Source organism: Epinephelus moara, chromosome 7 (genome assembly GCF_006386435.1).
Source record: "Epinephelus moara isolate mb chromosome 7, YSFRI_EMoa_1.0, whole genome shotgun sequence".
Classification (NCBI taxonomy): Eukaryota; Metazoa; Chordata; class Actinopteri; order Perciformes; family Serranidae; genus Epinephelus; species Epinephelus moara.
In genome coordinates, this window is record NC_065512.1 from 28,823,571 (window position 1) to 28,845,568 (window position 21,998).

Below are 21,998 nucleotides of genomic sequence, written 5' to 3' on the forward strand. Positions count from 1 at the left end.
TGAATCAGAAGCTAAATTGCATATGGCACAGCGGTAGTCACATCTACTATCAGTTGGTTACCTCAGAGATGTTGTTAAATGCATCATTAGTTAACAATAAGTTAGTGTGCAGGCAAGTAACAGTATGATAATCAAAAACGGAAGAAAATTCATAATTCAGAGTTACTCCTGCAAACTGCATGTCAGACATCCATTAATCAGCAGTTAGTTCCTGATTTGTTCTTTAGTCCAGCATCCTCTACTGATTAACTGGGTTGCTACACTGCATATGGCAGCTATATTACTCCTGAAGGAGATACAAGCTTTTCAAACTGAGTTTGGGACTCTTTTAATTAGGTGTCAAACAAAAAACTTGCAATTTCAGTAGTAAGTTGATACATTTCTCCTTTCAAATTCTGATTAATGTGACCTATCACCAGGAATGATGGGGGTTACATTTTGAAAAAATAAAAAAATCCCATATCTCATGTAACCCTAGCCATTAAAACCTAAATCTTACCCTGACAGTATCCATAAGCCATACAGTGTTAGTGCACGCTGTGAGCTCCACTATTTGCTGCTGAATTCAGTTACAGTGTTGGAACACTAATGAGGATTCTGTCATGCTAGCAGCTCCACTAGGCTGCACCTAGGCACAGTGGCATTGAGCTAAATGCTAATGTCAGCATGCTCACATTGACAATGGTAACATGCTGATGTTTGCAGGCAAAATGTTTACCATGTTTACCACCTTATATTATCATGTTAGCATGCTGACATTTGCAAATTAGCACCAAACACAAGGTGTAACTGCAGCTGATGGGAATGTCACCAGTGGAGGTGCTCAAAACATGTGTGATCTTGAATCATTATTATCTTTAATAAATGTTTAGAATGAACTGACTATACTGAATCATCAATGGCTACATTTAGATGCACACTGATATTCCACCTTTATTCCGAATAGGATATATTTCAGAATTCGATGCGGGTCACGTAAACATCATATTCTGTTTGGAGAGCCGATTCCACTTTTTCCGAATTTAGCATTTGCCAATTAAGACGTTGGATCTGCTGGTATCATTCAGGTTCTAACGATATTATTTGGGCATTTTGGAATATGTCTAAACTGGGGTTTTTACTGTATTTTATAACACATGTCCTCATGTGTTTATGGTCAGCTCTATGTATTGTCATAGACACGCTGTACACACACCAACTTGCTAAATGTTTTTGAGCCTGGTGTAGAAATGCATACTCAAAAGATAAGCCCACATTTCTGGTCAGAAGAAGAAACACACATTATGAAAGACTTGGATATCAATGGTTTTTTTTTGTTTTTTTTTGTTTTTATATGCACAAATATCGCAACACCAACCTTTTCAAGAAGGTGGTTGAAGGGTGGTTGGTTTGTCCACCACTGGTGGGAAACTTAAAAAAATAATAATTCTATTTTGATGCAAATAAGCCGAATGACAAATGGCTCCAACTGTTCCATTGTTCCATATTTTGATGTGGTGAATGACATGTTAATCGGAGTATGCATGGCTGCATGTGAACGGAAATATTAGTGGAATATTAACCTTCATTAGGCATGTAAGCAGCTTAGAAGGAATATTGTCTTTTTCGTAAATAGTGTAAAAAACTTCTAGACTATCTTGTGCATTGAAACATACTCATTGTCACTGACCAAATCAGTAGCTTTTGACAACGGAGCTCCCCTTGCTGGTGACTAGAAGCACTGTTATCAGCACAACTGTGAACGATGATGCGCTCACTTATCTTAGAAAGAAAGTATAGTAGTTGACTACAAAACTTTAAACAGAACAGATTTGAATCAGTGAAGTAATTCATGGCACGTTTCCTTGTCTAGCCATTGTGTATTTGGTCATAAACCAAATAATAGTTTACAAATGTGAGTCTGACCTGATGATGGTGCTAAATGAAAATCCAGGGGACTGTCTTACATTCGACTCATCTTAAAGATTAATTAATGTGTGCAAAAAAAAATCTATTGCGTAGTTGTCAAGATAAAAACCATATTTCTCTCAGGGGATCACAAAAGTCTATCAATGTCTGTGCAATCCATCCAACAGTTGCACAACAGGAATCCACAATTTTAACTAACTGGTAATAAATGATTGTTATCAGTTATAAGGGATCCTCCCACAGCTTTCTCTTATTTTTTTCCCACAAACCACATTGCATTATAGTGACTGCACATGAACATCACCAGGCTGAATTAACTGCAGGTGTGACATTTATTTCAAAGAATACACCACATTAGACATGAGGCCTTCAGAATTTATCATAGTGTACACTCTTCATTTGACCTCTGCTGATAAGATATGAAATACAGCCATGCCCCTGTCACTGAAAACCACCATAAAATATTTGCTTTTTCACGCAGATATGTCTCTAATTGCCATTTCCTTTTGAAGTTGGTTGGCTTTATGTCCTTGATGAATTTAATTCTCAGCTTAGATTTCAGATGGAGTCATTTCATCTCTGGAGCAGTCGGTTGTGTCTGTCGCCCCACCTTGACCCCACCTGGGAGGACAGTCCTCAGGGTTTAATATCATCCTTCTTAGATTTCTGTTGCCATACTTTATGTTAATAGGGGAATGCAAATATGGTGCCTGACAACAATTTCTGTCACAGTCCTCCCAGGTGTTACTCAAGGTTTATGACCCTAATCAAAGTGCGTGCATGTAAGTATGTGTGTGAGGGAGACTGAGGGAGACGGAGAGACAGACACAGGGAGAGAGAGGGTTTGTAATAGAATTAGGAGTGATTGAGTTTAGTGGCATGCACAATCCTAATCACCTCACATTTAAAAGACCCCTGAGTAATTGCCTTGGTTTGCAGTTGGGCAGATGGATAAGCAGTACAGTCTCAGTGGGCTAAATGTCAAAGACAGGCAGAAATCCCTGGAGCATCACACCCCCACATACTTGCTGTTCTTCCAGAAGGACACCATGAAGGACAAATTACACCATGTATTAAATAACACAAAAGTTTAAAATACATGATATATTTTATCATACCACAATTAACACACAAGTGTATATATCCAGTAGTATACACCAGCACTGTAATAACTGCTGTTTCTTTCAAGCATTTGCTTGCATTGCATTTCATCAGATGCATTGTCCTTGTGCACTTGCTGCAGCTGCGAGACAAAAAGCCTTATTGCAAGTTTGCAGTTAGGTTTTGTTTATAAGAACTAGTGTGAAATTCAAAATAGGGTAAGTATTTTGTCCTGAATTTTTAACCTTAACACACACCCACTTGTTTAAAATGCAGAGCATCTGCCTCTGCATACAAATGTACCCATGATTTAGTCTTTGTCTCCACCTCCCACTACTTCCACCAAGTCCCCAGTGGATTTTCATACCTCTCTTTTAATTCACCTATGCACCTATGTTGGCGATCGCGCGGGTGATTAAAATTTGTATTATTTGCTAGATTGCCTTCACATAAAGGGTGTGCTTAAAAATAAGTAATATCCCAAAAGAGCACTTTGAGGAGAGCACGCTGGCCTTATTATCAGCAGCTAAAAGCCCTCTCTTCGCTCTTATTCCCAGGGAGCATGACTTGGGAGCTCTAAAGGACAGGCAGAGCCATTATATTCATGAGGAACAAAAGAGAGGCAGAAGGCTTGGATTCAGCGCACGCTTTTTAACCACACAACTTTTCTGAAAAAGCAACTGTCTCAACACCAAAGCTCAAAAAAGGCAGAGCATCACAGAGTAACCAACATACAAGACAAAGAGATTTAATCAAGTCGATTTAACATGCTGCTGCCTTTAACTGCAGCTTATTAGAGGGAATACAACATTCGTGTTATGAGGAGGGTAAAATGCTGTGCTGAAACAAAGAGACTGTGAACATCAACTGAATGGATTTTAACACTTGAAATATGACATTCACACAAATGTAATGTTAATGCTACATTATGCAATAGGCTGCCATCACCAGGAAGTAACCACATTGGTCATTTTGTTCAAACAAAACAACCAATGCTTATGCTTTCCTGACAAGCAACCTCTTCTTGTGAGAGTTACTGTTCTCTCAATGTAGCAAATGCAGACATGGTGTGACACTGTTATACTTTGACAAAACATCCTAGGGGAAATTTGGAGTGGACGGTTGGGTAAACAAAGTGTGCTCAGTGTGTGACTTTGTTAGACATGGGTCTTGCACCAAAAGTCGACACTGGTCTCTTTTAACCATGTAGGCAATGTTTTCCTAATCTAAAAGGATACAGATTTCCATTTTGCAGAATACAGTACTCACATGACATATATACATTGAAAGAGTTATATGCTACTGCAGCCAAATTGGCAGAATAAATGTTAGCATTGTACATTTCTGCAAAACACGTTAATACATTGCTATGTAGTGGGTATAATGTTGAAACCTTACAATTCTTAAGGTGTCACCAGCACAGTGGTTAACATGTGCTTATGTTTAGGCACAAAAACTTCTTGGATATGGTTTGTAAAAATCATGATTTGGTTTAAAATACCCAGTTTTGGTGGCACAATCACAGCTGGATGTTGCCGATGTCTGAACAAAAACAATCGTTTTTATTGTTTGTTAATCTTGAACAGTGGTCTGCAGCTTGGCAGCCATCTTGCCTAAGTGTCATACCATACACCTCATACACCTACATCTCCTCCACCTCCCAATGACAAAGTCAGCTCATCAGAGCTACATTACTTTAGAAACATTAATATATGTATATAATGAAAAACTGTACCATATCCATGGTTTGCAGAAACAATCCCAACATTTTCTTCTGGTGACTGGGCTAACTGTAATTATTCCTCCTCTAAATCTTGGTGGTGAAGCAATATATTTGTATAACACCACTACACTGTACTGAGCAAAAATACAGTCTAAAACTCAACTGAAACTATTTAAGCAATATAACACGAGAGGGAGTGATGTTGTACTGTATATCGTCACGAAGACAATTACAGCCGTGACGATATACAGTACAACGTCACGACCTCGAGTGTGATACTGCTTTTATACAACAGTTCAACAACAGCTTAAACAGCAATGCTGAGTAAGGAAATGTTAACAAAAGGTGATGAAATAAATTATTTAAGTATGTTATGTAGCTCCGCGATAAAAAACACAGTTCCCCTGGTCTGTTGCCGGCAACGCAGCACACACGCCAGGAACTCACAAGCTACTTTGTATTTACATTGATCTGCAGCTGTGTAACTTTGTCCAGTTCGGCTGATGAAACGTTGACAAACCTGGATGTTGGCACGGCCAGATTCAGCTTCCTCATCCTCTCCTGACGACCACTCATAATTTAATTCAAATGTAATTTTGGGGAAGATATCCATCTTCTTGGTGTAACGCTAGTGTCAGTTTGTGTCAATGTAGCGAGTGTGACAGTTGGTTAATTAACGGTTGTATTTATATTTATAACACCTGTGAGCGGAGTGATTTTACTGTTACATGTCCCAGTGATATTATACTCTATATCAGCACTCACGGAATGCCTCTCGTCCAATCAAATTACTCGTGTCGGAACTAACTTTTGTATAATGAGAGGCAACAACAGCAACACATCAGGTTCCACTGAAGTTTCCTCATGGTTAAACCAGGGGTTCTCAAACTTTTTCTGCTAAGCCTCCCTTTGAGGCCACAAAAATAACAGCCCCTGTAATGGCTCTCTGATGTGGCCCACCTGACAGTTTAAAAACTGAGTTGAACTAAACAATGATTAAAGTAAACTCTGGGCAACCTCTTAGGGAAGTCTCTAAACACCAAACTAAGGATGAAAAGCTAATAAATAAGTGATTTTTTCATTCTAAGATTAAGTATTTACTGTAGATTTGAATGACTTGAATTCACTGACTCCCTCCTCAGTATTGAAGCCTTACGGATGCTGGTTGCCATAGCTTCAGGGTAGATGCTGCTTCAAAGTAGACAGCTTATCAAGATGAGTGACAAGTACCGAGGTGGAAGGAGGGAAAAGGGCGGAACAAAGACAGATAAGAGTTTGCATATTGTAGCTTTAAACTTACTGGAGAGAGAATGAGATCATGTTGTGCACACAGACCATTGCAATCAATTTGTTTGATCAGTTAGCTGAATTCATTTTATTCTTCATCATGAAAAGTCCCAAAGCATTACATCATGAGTCACTGAGTACAAAGCTGAAAACAGGACTAGTAAATGATCTTCTCTAATTGACATTATGTGACCAAGTACTGTAAATCTTTAATATACAGTAAATGACTACACTTGTTAATATCAGCTCAAAGTGACAATGATAGCAAGTACTACATTCTGATGACAAAAACATATTTCACACATTTCATGAGACATAAGGTGATTTCCGCACTTACATATGTGCAAGGAGTTGTGACAGAAGTGTAAAGAAAGGGGGGGGGGGTGCGAAATGAAGTCATATATGACACGCCTGATGACATTAAAACACTGAATAAAATGGCTCCATATCTGGCCTGTCATATACAGATTTGAGAAAGGTCCTCGCAGAAACTGACCCACAAAAAAAACAGTCATTGTAAGAGTGTTCAGTAGAGCCATGAATAGTGTAAGGTGTATGGTAGAAAGCCATTGTTTTGTTGCCAGGGTAGCCAGGAAGAGATGTAATTTACAAATGACTGGACCATCAGGGAAGAAATAGACACCCCAACAGCCCTTGCTCAAACCTCAAAGGTGTTAATAAAAAAGGACCCAGACCTTCAGCAATGTGGTGATATTTTGGCTATGCAGCATTAAGCCTTCACAACTCCTGTGGGTGAACACCCACTGGCCATGGTGCAGTGCAGGGAAATTTCTGCCCATAATGATTTTCACTGGGACACCAATGAATCACTTCTCAAGGCATTGTGAGGAGGCAGGCAATGTGGGATTGACTCATGATGTTAGGAAAGGAAGGGGTCAAAGGTTGGGATTTTTTTTTTTTACATTATGCAAATAAGGGGTGAAATTTGCCTGGAAGCTCCATGCTGATTTGCCAAAAATACTGTAACCAAAACATTTAAATGTCTGTGGAAAAGAAGATCATTATTTCACTTTCTGGGAGTCCTCTTTTGTATGACCTTTCTCTCCAGGATTACAGGTTTAAAGAAAAGTGCTGCTTGGCACAAAGTCCCTTAACTTCTTGGAGAAAGTGGTAGGTTGCTTACTTAAACAATGCTTGCTAACAAGCAATACTTATTACAATTAGGAGCTTTGACATCCCTGCTGTATCAAGAGACAAGTGGTGGAGGCGGTACGCCTTCAAGTGGATCTTCCTGTTAAAGAGACAGTTCACCCCCCAAATCAAAAATTCATCTTTTCCCTCTTACCTGTAGTGCTATTTATCAATCCAGACTGTTTTGATGTGAGTTGCTGAGTTGAGATATCGGCCGTAGAGATGTCTGCCTTCTCTTGAATATAATGGAAGTAGATGACACTCGGCTTGTGGTGCTCAAAGTGCCCAAAAAATACATTTCAAAAACTAAACAGCAAAGTCTCTTTCCAGGATTATGATTCAGTTACTAAAGGTAATCCACAGACCTTGTTGTGTCTACAAATGAGAGGAATTGAAGGTGCTCGGTCTATTCATGAACACTGTACTCAGAGTTTGGTTGTCAGAAGACGCCACATCACCCAGTACAGCAGCTCTGATTAACATATAGAAAGAATACTAACCGTGGATTCTCACCAAAAGCTTCATGAGCATCATAAGCAGCCGACAGCCATTCATTTACAATGCACGCTGGCGACAAAGGGCGTCAGGGGCACTGGCTGCAGTGAGCAGCACGATGCCAGTGACCAGAGCGTCAAGTAGAATTTGAGAGAGGCTGAACTTTTTGCAAATGAGCAGCGCCACTGCCGAAGCAGCAGCCAATCGCAGACCGGGAGTCTCAAGGCGTAGCTCCTGTACCAGCCAGTGAAATTCCCCGTGGAGTTGCTGGGTTTGCAGGACTCTGTGGACCCAGACGGACCAACGGCTCCAGGCCCTGCGTTTCCTCAGCAAATATGCCGATGCAATATAAAGGAGGCTTCCGAAAGTGCGATCCATGGTGAAAGACGAAACCGAAGATGGGCATGCTATATATATGCTATGCTTTTATCCCTCCAAATAAGCTCATAAGACTCATAAAGGCTATATGACTGTGTTTATTAGCGTCATTTTAATTGTGTAATGAAAGTCATGAATAATACATAGCGATGTCAGAGCGACCAGAGCGCCCGCAGGGGACGATGAATCTTGGGAATCCCCAATAACGCTACTGCTATCACTACTGCTACTACTACTACCGCTACCACTTTATTTCCCTATCTGATGAAAAGCAGTTGAGCCAGTGACTAATGCTTCTTCCAGCCAAAGAAATTCCCAACAGGGCAATATGGAGCTTAAGCAGTTTTTTTCAACATAGACTGTTATAAATATAAATACATGATAAACAGATGGTTCATTTATTGTTGTAAGGGAAAAATCGAATCTTACTTTTTAATTTAGATTTTCTACAAATCTTTTTATAAACTGTGAGCTCCTATACAGAGATTTCTGTCTTGATGGATATGTGTTTCACACATTAAATACATTATGTAAATTTTTTTTGGAGTGTGCCCAGACATAACTTTGTCATGTAAAATGTTGATTTGATCTAGTATCTTTAACTACTTTGATTTTGGACAAAGTAAGGCCTTATGCTATGGTGCCCGTGTGTTTTCCAGTTAAAAAGTCCCAGTTATAGTCATCTGCACATATCTGTTTTCGAGAACATACTTAGGCGACATATAAAACAAACAAACAAAAATCCTTTAATGTGTTAAAACCTCTGTTACTCAGTGCCAGTAGCACTTTATAGTAATGACTTTTGGGGAAGAAGGTAAGAGTGTTTTCTTTCAAAGATGCTAAAAGGAACTGCTGAGTCACGTAATAGTTCTCTGTGGTTGCATCAATATGAGTGACACTTTCCACATTACATATCATCATTTGATTCACTATTGATATAAAAATATTGATATAGTATAGCATTAGGCTGACAAATTGATTTACTTTGCAGCAAAGAGTTTTTCACTATCAGTCAGTACAACAAAATATACATACTGGCAAAAAGCCTGCCTTTCACCTCTTGTAAGGCTTAAAAGGCTTCTGGTCTGGTGGCCTCATCTAAACAGTTCCCTGTATGGTGCGCAATTGTGGCTTCTAGTTTAAGGTGTTGCTGATAGCAGCATTTGGTGCAAGCATTGCCCAAACGTTATCATTGATCATTTGGGTATCAGTGATTGATAGCAAAACAAGCCTATCTTGTCACGATGTCATTACCCGTAGACTATTCTGACTGCAATCATCTGGGGATGCCACTGTGCAAATTATTGATCATTACGTTTCCAGCAGCGCATGTATTCTCTTGGCAGACTGCACCTTATACGATTCACCTAACCACTGGCATATCCAAGCTATTATCCAGACTGAAACACATAGCAGGATGGCTTTCCAAGGCTCCTCTTCCTCTAATTGGCCAGACACGGCTTCAGCTGTGTCTGACAATAGAAGGCTGAGAGCAGAGGGTTTGTCAGTTGGGAGCAATGAAGTGAAAACAAGAGAAATTTGGGAATAACCGTGCAGTATGAGGGAGATAAGGCAGACACTGATCACCCTCCATTTGCTTTAACTGCTTCACATTTCCTCATATTAGGAAACCCGGACATTTTGTAGGATATACTGTTTGGTTAAGATACTCTTCTCAGCTGAACGGTGTTAGTAAGGATCATTGGCACAGCTACCCAGAGACTTCCAACCTGCTGTATGCATCTTGAACTCAGCAGGAATACACATTTTTACCACCCAATAGATAGTCTGTGCGGTATGGTGTTCACTGAAAAAAGCACTAGAAGGTAAAAAATACCAACTCTACAGTCACATAACACCACATCCATCTATACAAGTGTTTATTTTATAGCTGGTGCAGGAAGCCCCTGCGGTGATTATGTACAGTGGTGTAACCCGAAGCATATGGAGCACAACCTATTTTGGGAGTTGACTTTTTTGCTGATGGTGACAATTGCTCAGGCAAGCTGGTGTTTAGGTTCAAAGGCCACCATATCTCTCCCTCTCCTGATTCGTCTTGCATGGATTAAATGGGCTGCTTTTCTGACTGTCCAACCTTATCACAGAATTGTGCTGTGTTTGCATTTGCACAGCAGCACCTTCGTTTATGCACAGCTACGGCATCAAATTTTAAAAAGCAGGGGGCTCTGAGTGCAACAACAAAAGCATTTTACAACCAATTATTGTCTCTCACTTCAAGGTATTACAACAATGCTTGAGGCCAGAGTGGATTTGCTGTGTTTTATTTGGTGTAAGCAGTATGGCATGTGTGAATTTAATACAGACAGGTGAAATTAACTGCCCCATGCCAGGGAACAGGGTTGGGGCTGGTGTATAAACTTTAAAACCGGTTTGATATTGAGCCAAACACTGGACTGGACCGGTATACTAAGTTTGTCCACTAGGTGTCGTGCTTTACTCACCCATATATGACTGTGTAGCAAGTCCGGTCCACTCGGTGGCAGTATTGCACCTCTAAGTTTGTTTGCCAACCGTCAATACACACTTAACTAGAGACTATCTCGCAGTGGGATCACTCCAGCCGTGATACAGCAACCCGCGACTTGGAAAGAATGTCAGTCAGTGCCGACTTCCTGCCCCCTATTTCTGGTCCTATTGCTTGGACCATACCCATTTTCAAGCTTGGCCTTTACTTCAATCTCAACTACATGCCTGTAAAAATTCACGACTGCATCTTGCATAAGTGGAACAATATTGCGGTGACAAAATCTGTCCACAGACAGAGAGGATATATACCTGGCAAAACCCCTCCTGTGGTAGTTCCCCCTACAATAGATTTTGCAATGATGACACGCGCACACACACACACACACACACACACACACACACACACACACACACAGAGACTTACAAGGTGTAAAGAATGCCAGCAATTGTGACATTGTCGGGCTGCTAATTAGTAGAAGAAGCAGAAAGTGAAGCTGCACAACAATATTAGTGCAGTTTTAATTTTGTTTTTTGTAACAAACTGCCATGTCTTATCTCGTCACCCCCAAAAACACATGATCTTTCTAGTAAACAAACATAATATGCACTGTGCTCATCTTCCTTCCTCCCACCTCGACTGAAATTTGATCTTTTTCATGTTGCCTGCCTCAGCTCAGCAGTTAATTGCGCATGGCCTGTCAGACACTAGTGGCTCTGTTAGTCCGTTAATAAACAAACATATTATGTTAATCACATTGTCATATTGCTTACTACTAATGCAGTACAAGTTGGATTTAGAGCCGTGACACAGTCTGCGCAGGTTGCTGATGTAGGCTACTTTCATCTAAGCTTGTACACCAGATCGGACCAAAAATTGACCCAACTCTACAGAGCAGATTTAAAACCTTAAGTATGAGAGCAAATCTGACGATCCAAAGCTAATTAATGTAATACTGTCAGGCAATTAGTGCCATTGCTTTGGCATTGAACTTTCTGTGCTTTCCCTGTTGTTGAACACAAGCTGAATTCTAAAGCTCCTTTAAATTGCTTCCCTTAGTAAATTTATTGACCACTGGTTTAATCTAAATCCAGGCCTTTGGTTCTTCCATGTTACTTCTTACTTCAGTGATTGCTTCATGGCAAATGATGACTGATACCAATATTATAGGTGACAAAAATAATATCTTTGAAAAACTGTCTTAAGTAGCTAATTAAAATGGGTCCATGTCATTGGTTTGACAGCCCATTGGTTCGACATCCCATTAGTCCGACTGTCCGCGGTGCTGAACGGCTCGCAGCGGGCGTATGGTGCGCCGCAACCGGCTTGAGGCGGAGCAGGCTCACGGCTTACGTGTTTGTCACTTTCTTTTTCATTTTAACCCACACCATGATCTTTTCCTGACCCTAACCAAGTGGTTTTTGTGCCTAAACCTAACCAGACCTTAACCACAGGGCATCATGATGATTTTGGAACGGACTTCGGAACAATGAGTTTAATATGGTCGGAACAATGGGCTGTCGAACCAATGGGCAGTCCCCATTAAAATGGGATGTGCCTGTTCTTCATCTACAGCTTTTATATCCAATTGATTTTACAACAGTTTTTCACTATGTAATTCTAGATAATGTCTGATATTCACTATTTATACACCCAGCTCCAACACTTTGAGATGTAATTAAAGAACTGCCACAGTCAGAAAAACATTTCACACTTTCACTTTGTGCTGTTTTAAATTTTGAAAACCAAGGTAACCATCTGGTTATATTTGGATCTTGAATCATGTCATTAAATTATCCACATTCACTGATGTCATTGTCGTCACTCCGCCTGCCTCAATGAATCACACCAAGGCCATCTCATCACATGCTGTAGATGTACTCAACAGCAGGTTAAGTTGTTTTGTGCACCAAAAGTACTTAGTAAAAAGGTTTATATCTTTAGAAGGAACACCCGTGGGAGATTTAATTAAATGTGCCACTGACCTGCAATAATAATCATGACCATGTTACCCACAGCCACTGTACAATGATATTGTTAGCATTGGCATGGACATTTTGGTAATGCTTTATTTTACAGGTCTGCTTTTTCCTAATAATTTCCAAAGAATTCCAGGAAATAATTATATAATTCACTGCTTATTATAGGGAAAATATAATGACCTTTGAGAGACAAACTCCATTTAAAACCAAGTTAACTATGTATTCATACTCTCTTTGTTTATTACGAGAAATTTCCTTCTTGTTTGTGGACAAAATTCACACTTGTGCTTTAGCTGATCAGAATGCAGTGCACTGACTCTCTGTAGCAATATTGAGCAATTAATTTTGACCTGTGACTTGAAACTATTTTAATATTATATATTATAACTTTCCTTAGATTTCACAGGAAATGAGCAAAAATGAAAAACATGGTGCTGATAGAGAGTACTTTTTTTTTAATGACAGTAGCATGAAGCAAATATTCATTTTTTCCATCCATGTTTCTGGGCTTTACTTTATCAGGCAACATGTCATATTGTTCATTGAATGAGAAATAATTTTACAGCTAAATACCTGATCAGTCTTATGAACTGCATCGTAAAAAAAAAAAAAGAGAAAATGAAACACTGATATCAGTGATGTGGGTTTAAGTTTTAATTAAAGGCACTGAGATGAAAGCCAACAGACATGATGCTGGTATGGGCCTAGAATTTTTAAATAAGTTGTCACTCTGTGCCTTTCAGGACAGAGATAACAATGTTGCATCGGAGCGTACTAATACCACATTTGTTTATACTTCCGGCAAACTACAATGACTTAATCCCTGTTTTGCACCCTTGCCATCTCAGGACAGCAAGCTGCTGGGACGCCAGTGTCTGGCCATGTTTCATATCAGCTGATCTAGCACAGCTACGGTTTGTTTGCAAAGCCTGCCCTGTGAGAATGATAAATTGAAGTGATACATGTGTGGTCTCACCTGTACGGCTCAGGAGTCTCTTGGGTGAATAACTCCACTCTGTTTTTGTGTGTGTACTGAACCTATCTTTTCTCCTGGGGGGAGTTGGGGTGCTGGGCTCAGTGGGGCCTCAGGGAAGACATTATCGCCCACCCACCTATCCCCATGGGTTGTGGTTCCCTATATCTCTGCCAGAGGGGTTTGAATGTCATTTGTTACTCCTAGCATCTTATTATGTTTCCCTCTGCAGGTGTGGTTCTTTCTTTATTGTGCCTATTGCTAATTTAAATCTGGAAAGTTAGTAAAAATTACATCATTAGTTTTCCACAGTCTCTTCCCAGATATGTGCAGTATACAAAATATGCTTAAAAAAGTGCTACATCATGCATAGCTACGTGCACCAACTTCTGCAGATGAACTAATTGCCACTGACAGATCTGTGGTTCATGCTGAGCTGTTGGAGTCATTGCAGTGAATTATTAATCTCACGTCAATAAACTGAACATTTGAGTTTTTTGGTATTGATTTTTTTTTTTTTGTTGGGTAGTCTGGCAGGCAATGGCAGTGTCATTTCATGCAATAGCAGCAATTAGCCAATACACTGCACGTGTTTAAGGCCATCTGAGAGCATGGCTTTCCAGTTTTGCTCATATTGTAAGGAAGTTAACACAATGGCCTTACTTTCAACTCAACATATATTTAAAATTTTTAAATATATTTCTTAATGATTACTTGCATAGCCATTGAGTATTTTTATAACAGTTTTTAATCTGGATCTCAACATTATTACTACTATTATTATTAGGCTTTTCTAAAAAAAAAACTAGGTTGAGTTAACGTGTACAGCTTAAGGTTTAATTAAAACTTTGAACTACTCTTTTGCTAGTTGCTTAGTGTGTTAGTATGAGAGAACTGAACGTGTATTAGGTGGATTAGGACTGGCAGTTTGACATCTGATGCACTGTATTCATCATTATACAGGGTTCCCACACATTTTCATGGACTAAATTTCATAACTTTTCCACGACTTTTCAAGCACCAATAATATTTGTTTTTGCCCCACTTGCCCAGCATTTTTCAAACATATCAGCTTCAAACTCTATTGAAACATAATTCCCTCTAGCTGGCATATATGGAGGGAGAGACAGAACACAGGGAGAAAATGAGGAAATGTACAAAATGGTAAACAAACCGCTGTGACACAGATACATATTAGAGCTACGTTATGTTGTCAGCTACAGAAAATCAACTTGGTTATATACTGAAGATTAGTGTAACAATTTAATTACACACGACAAATTTAGATGATTTTTCCAAAACAATCAATGATTTTTACTAATTCCATGACTTTTTTGGGCCCAGAAAATGTGATTGTGAATTCTGTGTCCTTCCCAGGTTTTCCATGACCAAATAAGTAGATTGATGGGTTTATTTTTCGAAATTGATAGGACTGCGTTGCCCGCTGGAATCTTTATCAGCAACAGCAGAGAGCATCCTTGAGCAACTGCAGAGAATCAGACACATTTCGTGTGATGACAGAAGGAGCAACCTTTCCCTTAAATAGCAGGACATTGATGTCCTGCAGGCTGTTCACAAAACACTTGAACCAGTCAGCCAATTCACTGATATTTTGTCAGGAGAAAGCTTTATCCTCCTCATGCTTGAGCCATGCAGAGAAGATGCGTTATCTGTCTCAGACAAGGACGTTTACCTAACCAAGGAGATTCAAAACAAGCTGGAGGCTGTATACAAAAGTAATTCTGTGTGCAAGTTGATGCACAGTCGCACTTCCTTGACCCTCGTACCGTGGAGGATACGAGTCCGACGATGATGTCAAAGATGTCGTTACAGGCTGCGATGGTGGAATTGTCAACCAAAACCTGCAGCAAAGATTTTCGTTTTTGGTCGTTTTGTTAATTTTTGTTGCCACAATCCTATATGGTGGCAACAAATCAGAGATTGTTACTTATTGTTGCTAGCTCTTTATTACCACAAACAAAGATCCTAAAGATTCATAGACAAAGATCCCATTCAGTTGTCTGGGTGTCTGTCTGGGCCCCATTCACCTTGTTCAGGGTGTCCCAAGTATTTGTGTTCAAGTGCTACAAGCTCATGTTGGAGCCAGTGTTCAGGCAAGGTCTGTCAGACACTGTGGTCAAGCTGGATAATACAAATATGCACATTTTCAGGAATGAAAGTTTGAATAGGTTTTAACAGCCTACATTGTGGTCCATATCAAGGTCTTAGGATACAGTTGTACAGTATGCTAGAATTTTCCAACACATATAGTTAAAGGTTGAACTTTAAATTATATTGGTTATTGCACTGTGGCCTTGTCACATTTTTCCTTTTTATAATCTTTATCAGTGTGATAGAAAGGTGTTGAATGATTTCTTTGCACTGTTCACATTGTCTAACTGTCTGAGTATTGTATTTAATGTTAGTTAACACTGTTAATCATCTTTTTGTCATTTTCAGTGGTCAACTACCATGAACATGTTGCTTGTATGTTTTTTTTATTGTCGAATCACTATGCTTAATAAAGTGTAGCAGCCATCTTGTGGTGGAAAATGGGAGCATAATGGTTTTAAAATTACCTGACAATACTGCTGGGGGAAATTTAAAGGTATCAAAAACTGCATATAGTGAAAATTAGCAGCACTCAGCTCCAAGTCTTGAACATTATGTCAGGTGCAGTCATGGCAAAGGAACACTGGCACTCACAGATAAATGGTCTTTTCATTTATTGTGGGCAAAGACAGACGAATGTGTCAGCTAGAAGCCATCATCAGCATTACAATGATAATGGCTTCTAGCTGAAACAACATCAAAAAGTATTACTGTTTAAAAGCAACACATCTCAACACATGGCAGTGTCATCTTTAAGTCACTCCCGATCGATTGGATTGACAACCTGCCACAAATACAGAATACTGTGGTAATTTCATAAAACCATGCCGTCCATGTCCGGCCTTCAGCTTCTCCATACATTTGACATTACATATCTCCATCACAGCAATTTGAACACTTCAACTTGACAGAGCTGTGAGCATAAAGGGCATCCCGGCAGCTATTAATCCTTTTGCATCACTCATTGTCAAGCCGGAGAAAAAAAAAAAAGGGTTACTGATGCCTACATTTAGACAGCAGGGATTTCTGCCCATACAGAGGATTTAAATCAGAGCCTTGTTATTGAAGCCCATTGATTCACTGTCATCATAATCTCACCTCAGCAGAGAGCTGAGCTCCTATTACAACACATTTGGAGTTGTTTGTTTACCCAACGATTAGCCTTCTGGGTGCACAGATGACAGAGTGGGGGCACAGGCGTTATTGAACATATCACATACAATACCTGGGAGGTGAAGAGATATTGTAATATACGGATCCTCTCCAAGTGGGGTTGTGGCTGAGTATTGTTCTATTATTGCGGCTGCCCACTAGAAGTCTGGCATGCTGAAAATGCACACACTTTTCCATACACAGCGGTCGCTTGGTCTAAATATTAATGTCCTTTTATTGCCAAGAGCTTTTTTGATTCCACATTTATGACTAGGAGAAATAAATGACTCAGTATGTTGGTTTTAATAATGCTGTCTACACTAATTTGGAATATGCAAATATTCGTTTTGACTAATATGATTCTTTTCCATAATTTTTACATGCTGACACAATAATCTACAAGCAGTATGATGTAGAGCTTAAGAAGACAAACCTATGACTTAAATGGGTGTTGAGTTATACAAGGTTTGGCTGAATATGAGGAGCAGGCATGCTTATCTGCTCTAAAGAGGGATGGCTTTGAAAATGGAAGACGCCCCTAAACACACACACTCACACATGTGTACCTCCAACTGAGGTGAATTCTTCATATGTGGATGGAACTCCCACAGTGAGCTACAGGCTTCTACTCCTGTTTAAACACCATTTACGTCTCTTTCTCTGTCTTTCCTCTATCTCATCCCCTCCTCAATTTCTGACAGTGTCACATCATATATTAGTCAACATGATAAGACACGAGATTATCTTCAATCATCCTGACCTCTCTTTGATTCGGGTCTTGTCCAGGATGGCGTGTAGGCGGAGAGGGGGGGCAAGCGGCGTCAAAGTGCTCGGGTATGCGGCCTGAATGCATGAAGACAACATGCCTGCTCCATTACCCCCTCTGTCACATTCTGTTTCATGTATCAAACTGATAGTGAGGCTCGTTTGGCTATGAGACATGTAGAATTATGCACTCGGCAAAGATGGACAAATAGAGCAGACAGATCTGTTATGCTTGGTTATCAGGGGGCTTGGGTCCTGTCAAAACATTGCCTCATCCGCTTATGAACTCCTCAAGACTACTGTTAGTTACCACTCTTGTCCTGAGAATGTTGTTTAGTCTTTAAATTAATGTAGAGCACCCGCTGTTGCACGGGCACCAAGTCCTGCCTAATACCATGAAACTAGCAGCCAATGTCAGTGCATATTTGCCTCCATTGGTTGACAGGGTTAAAGGGGAACACTGGTATTATTTAACTTGGACCCTATTTTCCCCTGTTTCTATCTCTAAGTGAGTGGTAAGAACAGGCCTGGATTAAGAGGACAGGGACCCCTGGGCACAAATTCTTGGAGGGCCCCCCAAATACACACACACACACACACACACACACACACACACACACACACACACACACACACGCACACAAACAGATTTTTGTATTATGGACTGCTATTTGTTGGAAACACCTGTAACGTATACAGGATTTACACTGACAGGGTGCAGCCTACTGTATATGACCACAAAGAAAGACAAAATCGACACCTGCAGATTTCCTCCATCATACAGGATTTACACATCATTGTAACAACGCTTTCCTCGCCAAGAAACAATATCAAGAAATCAGCTAATATTGTTACTCATTAGCATTTGCAAACACAAACTGCTTCACCTCCACAAATCCAGATTATGGATTCAGAATCTTCCATAATTCACACACAAACCTACATGCACATACCTGTACATATGGCTTTTCTGCTCTGTCTCCAGATGCTCTTTGTGTCCTGTCTTTGGCTCTCTGAGGGCTGTCTCTGTTTTCTGTCTCCTCCTTTATTATCTTTACTCTCATTTACTGGTAACGTTAATAAAAAAAGGATACAAAACAGCACTGGTCAACTTGACTAAAAGCCTTACTCTGATATTAAATAGAAATAGAAAATTAAGGTAATATAGGTTATCTTCACACACACACACACACACACACACACACACACACACACACACACACACACAGGCATGCACGCACGCCCACACTTACACACACGAAACACCTGTAGCTGTCTCCTTACTGTCTGACTGTCTGTCTGTCTGTCTCCTCTTTCTTCTCTTTTTTACGCCAGCATGCAGCTACAGTGCTCTGTGCTTTTATCGTGATCCTGCAGACGTTCTGTCAGACGTGAATAGGTGATCCAGTCATGGGAAACTTTTTCTCCATTTTGTAGACGGCTGTACAGCAGATCGTTAGTGAAGGAGCGCACTTTACCGCCCAAGCCGCTATCACGAGTTGATGCTGGATATCTGCTCGTGCAAGTATGGAAGGCTGCAGGTCCACGATCACGAACAGCTCGCGCGTTTTCACTCAGGTCCACGATCACGAACAGCTCGCGCGTTTTCACTCACTTCACCCCACAACGCCGGGTCCAACACTTCGTACATCCACTGAGAGCTGCCGGTGCTGTGACTGCAGCTAGCAACAGGTTGTGGCGGGCTTTCTGTGGCATCTTCCTCGCTAGCTTAGCTTGCACGGTGTTCTCCAAATCCAAAGCATCTTCACCCTGATTCTCCTGGCTCCATTTGAGGAAGAAAGTTTGGATGGAAGGCACACGTTTTTAAAAAAGTTGCCTCCCTCTCCTCCTTTTCTTTTCTCCGCTTATGTTTGGTACAACCACTTGTTTCCCTATCTTTCACTCTCTATCACTGCTATTGCTGAGGACAGTCGCGTAGGGGCGGAGCGGCCTATTACCATGGTTTCCACACTTGCACTTGACCAATTAAATCATTCTATTTAGGTAAAAAAAACAAAAAAAAAACATCAGCGTGATTTTTATTGGTTATACATGNCACACACACAGACATGCACACAAACAGGGTTTTGTATTATGGACTGCTATTTGTTGGAAACACCTGTAACAAATACAGGATTTACACTGACAGGGTACAACCTACTGTATATGATCACAAAGAAGGACAAAATCGACACCTGCAGATATCCTCCATCATACAGGATTTACACATAATTGCAACAACGCTTTCCTTGCCAAGCAACAATATCACAAAATCAACCTATATTGTTACTCATTAGCATTTGCAAACACAAACTGCTTCACCTCCACAAGTCCAGATTGTAGATTCAGAATCTTCCATAATTCACACACAAACCCACATACACATACCTGTAAATATGGCTTTTCTGCTCTGTCTCCAGATGCTCTTTGTGTCCTGTCTTTGGCTCTCTGAGGGCTGTCTCTCTTTTTCTGTCTTCTTCTTTATTATCTCTACTCTCATTTACTGGTAATAAAAAAGGATACAAAACAGCACTAGTCAACTTGACTAAAAGCCTTACTCTGATATTGACTAGAAATAGAAAATGAAGGTAGTATAGGTTGTCTTCACACACACATACATACATACATACATACATAGCTACACACACAGGCACACACGCACGCCCACACGAACACTTGTAGGCTGCAGGTGATGTGTGGTGATCCAAGAACTTCGTCATCGCCACGGAAAGGCAACCCTCTTTCACTTAGGAATTAAGTGACGGCCATGACACGCTTCAACACCTCCTGCCAGTACCGCTTCTCTCCCTCCAGCTGTTGCACGAGTTGGGAGTTCACAGTCCCTGGCCCCGTGACAGATTAGCGCCGCTACATAACAAGTGCTGTGTGCTTTCCTCGTGATCCCGCAGACGTTCGGGGTGTTTCCAGCCAGAGTAGCCACTAACAAACTGGGTTTTCTTAGTTGAAAAGAGCATGCAAGCAAAGCAAAAAAATATTACCTGTGGATGGTGAATAGGTGCTCCAGTCACGGGAAACTTTTTCTCCAGTTTGTAGACGGTTGTACAGCAGATCGTTAGTGACGGAGCGCACTTTACCGCCCAAGCCGCCATCACGAGTTGATGCTGGGTATCTGCTCGTGCGGTTATGGAAGGCTGCAGGTCCACGATCAATAACAGCTCGCGCGTTTTCACTCACTTCACCCCACAACGCTGGGTCCGACACTTAGTACATCCACTGAGAGCTGCCGGTGCTGTGACTGCAGCTACCTACAGGTTGTGGCGGACTTCCTGTGGCATCTTCCCCCGGCTCCGGTTCCCGGTTAGCTAGCTTAGCTTGCACGGTGTTCTCCAACTCCAAAGCATCTTCACCCTGATTCTCCTGGCTCCGTTTGAGGAAGAAAGTTTGGATGGAGGGCACACCTTTTAAAAAAGTTGCCTCCCTCTCCTCCCTTTCTTTCCTCCGCTTACGTTTAGTACAACAACTTGTTTCCTATCTTTCACTCTCTATCACTGCTATCGCCGAGGACAGTCGCTAGGGGCGGAGGCGGAGCGGCCTGTTACCATGGTTTCCACACTTGCACTTGACCAATTAAATCATTCTATTTAGGTAAAAAATATATACATATATATACATATGAGCGTGATTTTTTTTGGTTACATGGTGTCATTTATTTGAAATTTGAACAGGAGGGATTTAGGGGAAAAAACTTTATACAGTCGTTCTCCCATTCTGGCTGGGCCCATGGCTGGGCCCCGTCTGCCCATGGGTATGTTAGGAACAATTATTTTTGCCAGTACTGGGAGAAGTGCTGTGGTCAGCTGTGAGGCAACAGGTAACAATGTCACCAACATATGGTGCAAGTGGCCCTGTCAATTTACATCCATTTTAAGTTTTTGTTTTTGCCTCTAGAGTGTTTTACAACATTACAGACAGGACCCTACAGAGAAATACGTTTTTTCTGCACCTTTCGCTTGTTGCAGTCTGTTCTGTGCCCAAGTCCTGCTAAAGGAGAAGTTTCCATCTGGAATCTTACAAGAGGTGACTTGTTGCAGAAAGAAAATGGTGAAAACATGAGTGAGAGTTGGAGAGAGAGGTGTCTGGTAACAGTGTGTTGTGTTGGAACATCTCACTTCTCTGTAGGGTCCTTTCCATAATGTTGTGAGACACTCATAATAACAATCTGAGCCTAACAGGGGCAAAAACAAGCACTTTTAATGGACATGAATTATTATGCTATTATTATGCTGCATTTATGTGGAATCAGGCAGATGGTACCAGCAACATCTTATGGATGGCACAAAGCACAACAAACACACCATCCAACAGAGTGGCAGGTAAAACGAAAGATGAATGGCGGTATGTTGCGATGGTGATGCCATATTGTTTACAAAGCATTGAAAAAAAGATATATCAAATAAAGTAATTTCATAGTCATTTTTTTATGTAATTTTTCTAGTAATTTCCAGTAATTGGCCATTGTTTTAT

At 40.6% G+C, this 21,998-nt stretch overlaps 1 long non-coding RNA gene across 2 annotated transcripts in view; it reads right to left on the reverse strand.

Moving 5' to 3' along the window:
- LOC126392589 (uncharacterized) overlaps positions 1 to 20,800 on the reverse strand; it is a 39,162-nt gene extending 18,362 nt beyond the window's left edge. For both annotated transcript variants that reach the window (XR_007570199.1, XR_007570198.1), the window contains exon 1: positions 20,513 to 20,800. This is a non-coding gene — a long non-coding RNA (uncharacterized LOC126392589). The remainder of the gene's footprint in view (positions 1 to 20,512) is intronic.
- Positions 20,801 to 21,998: the final 1,198 nt, after the last annotated feature.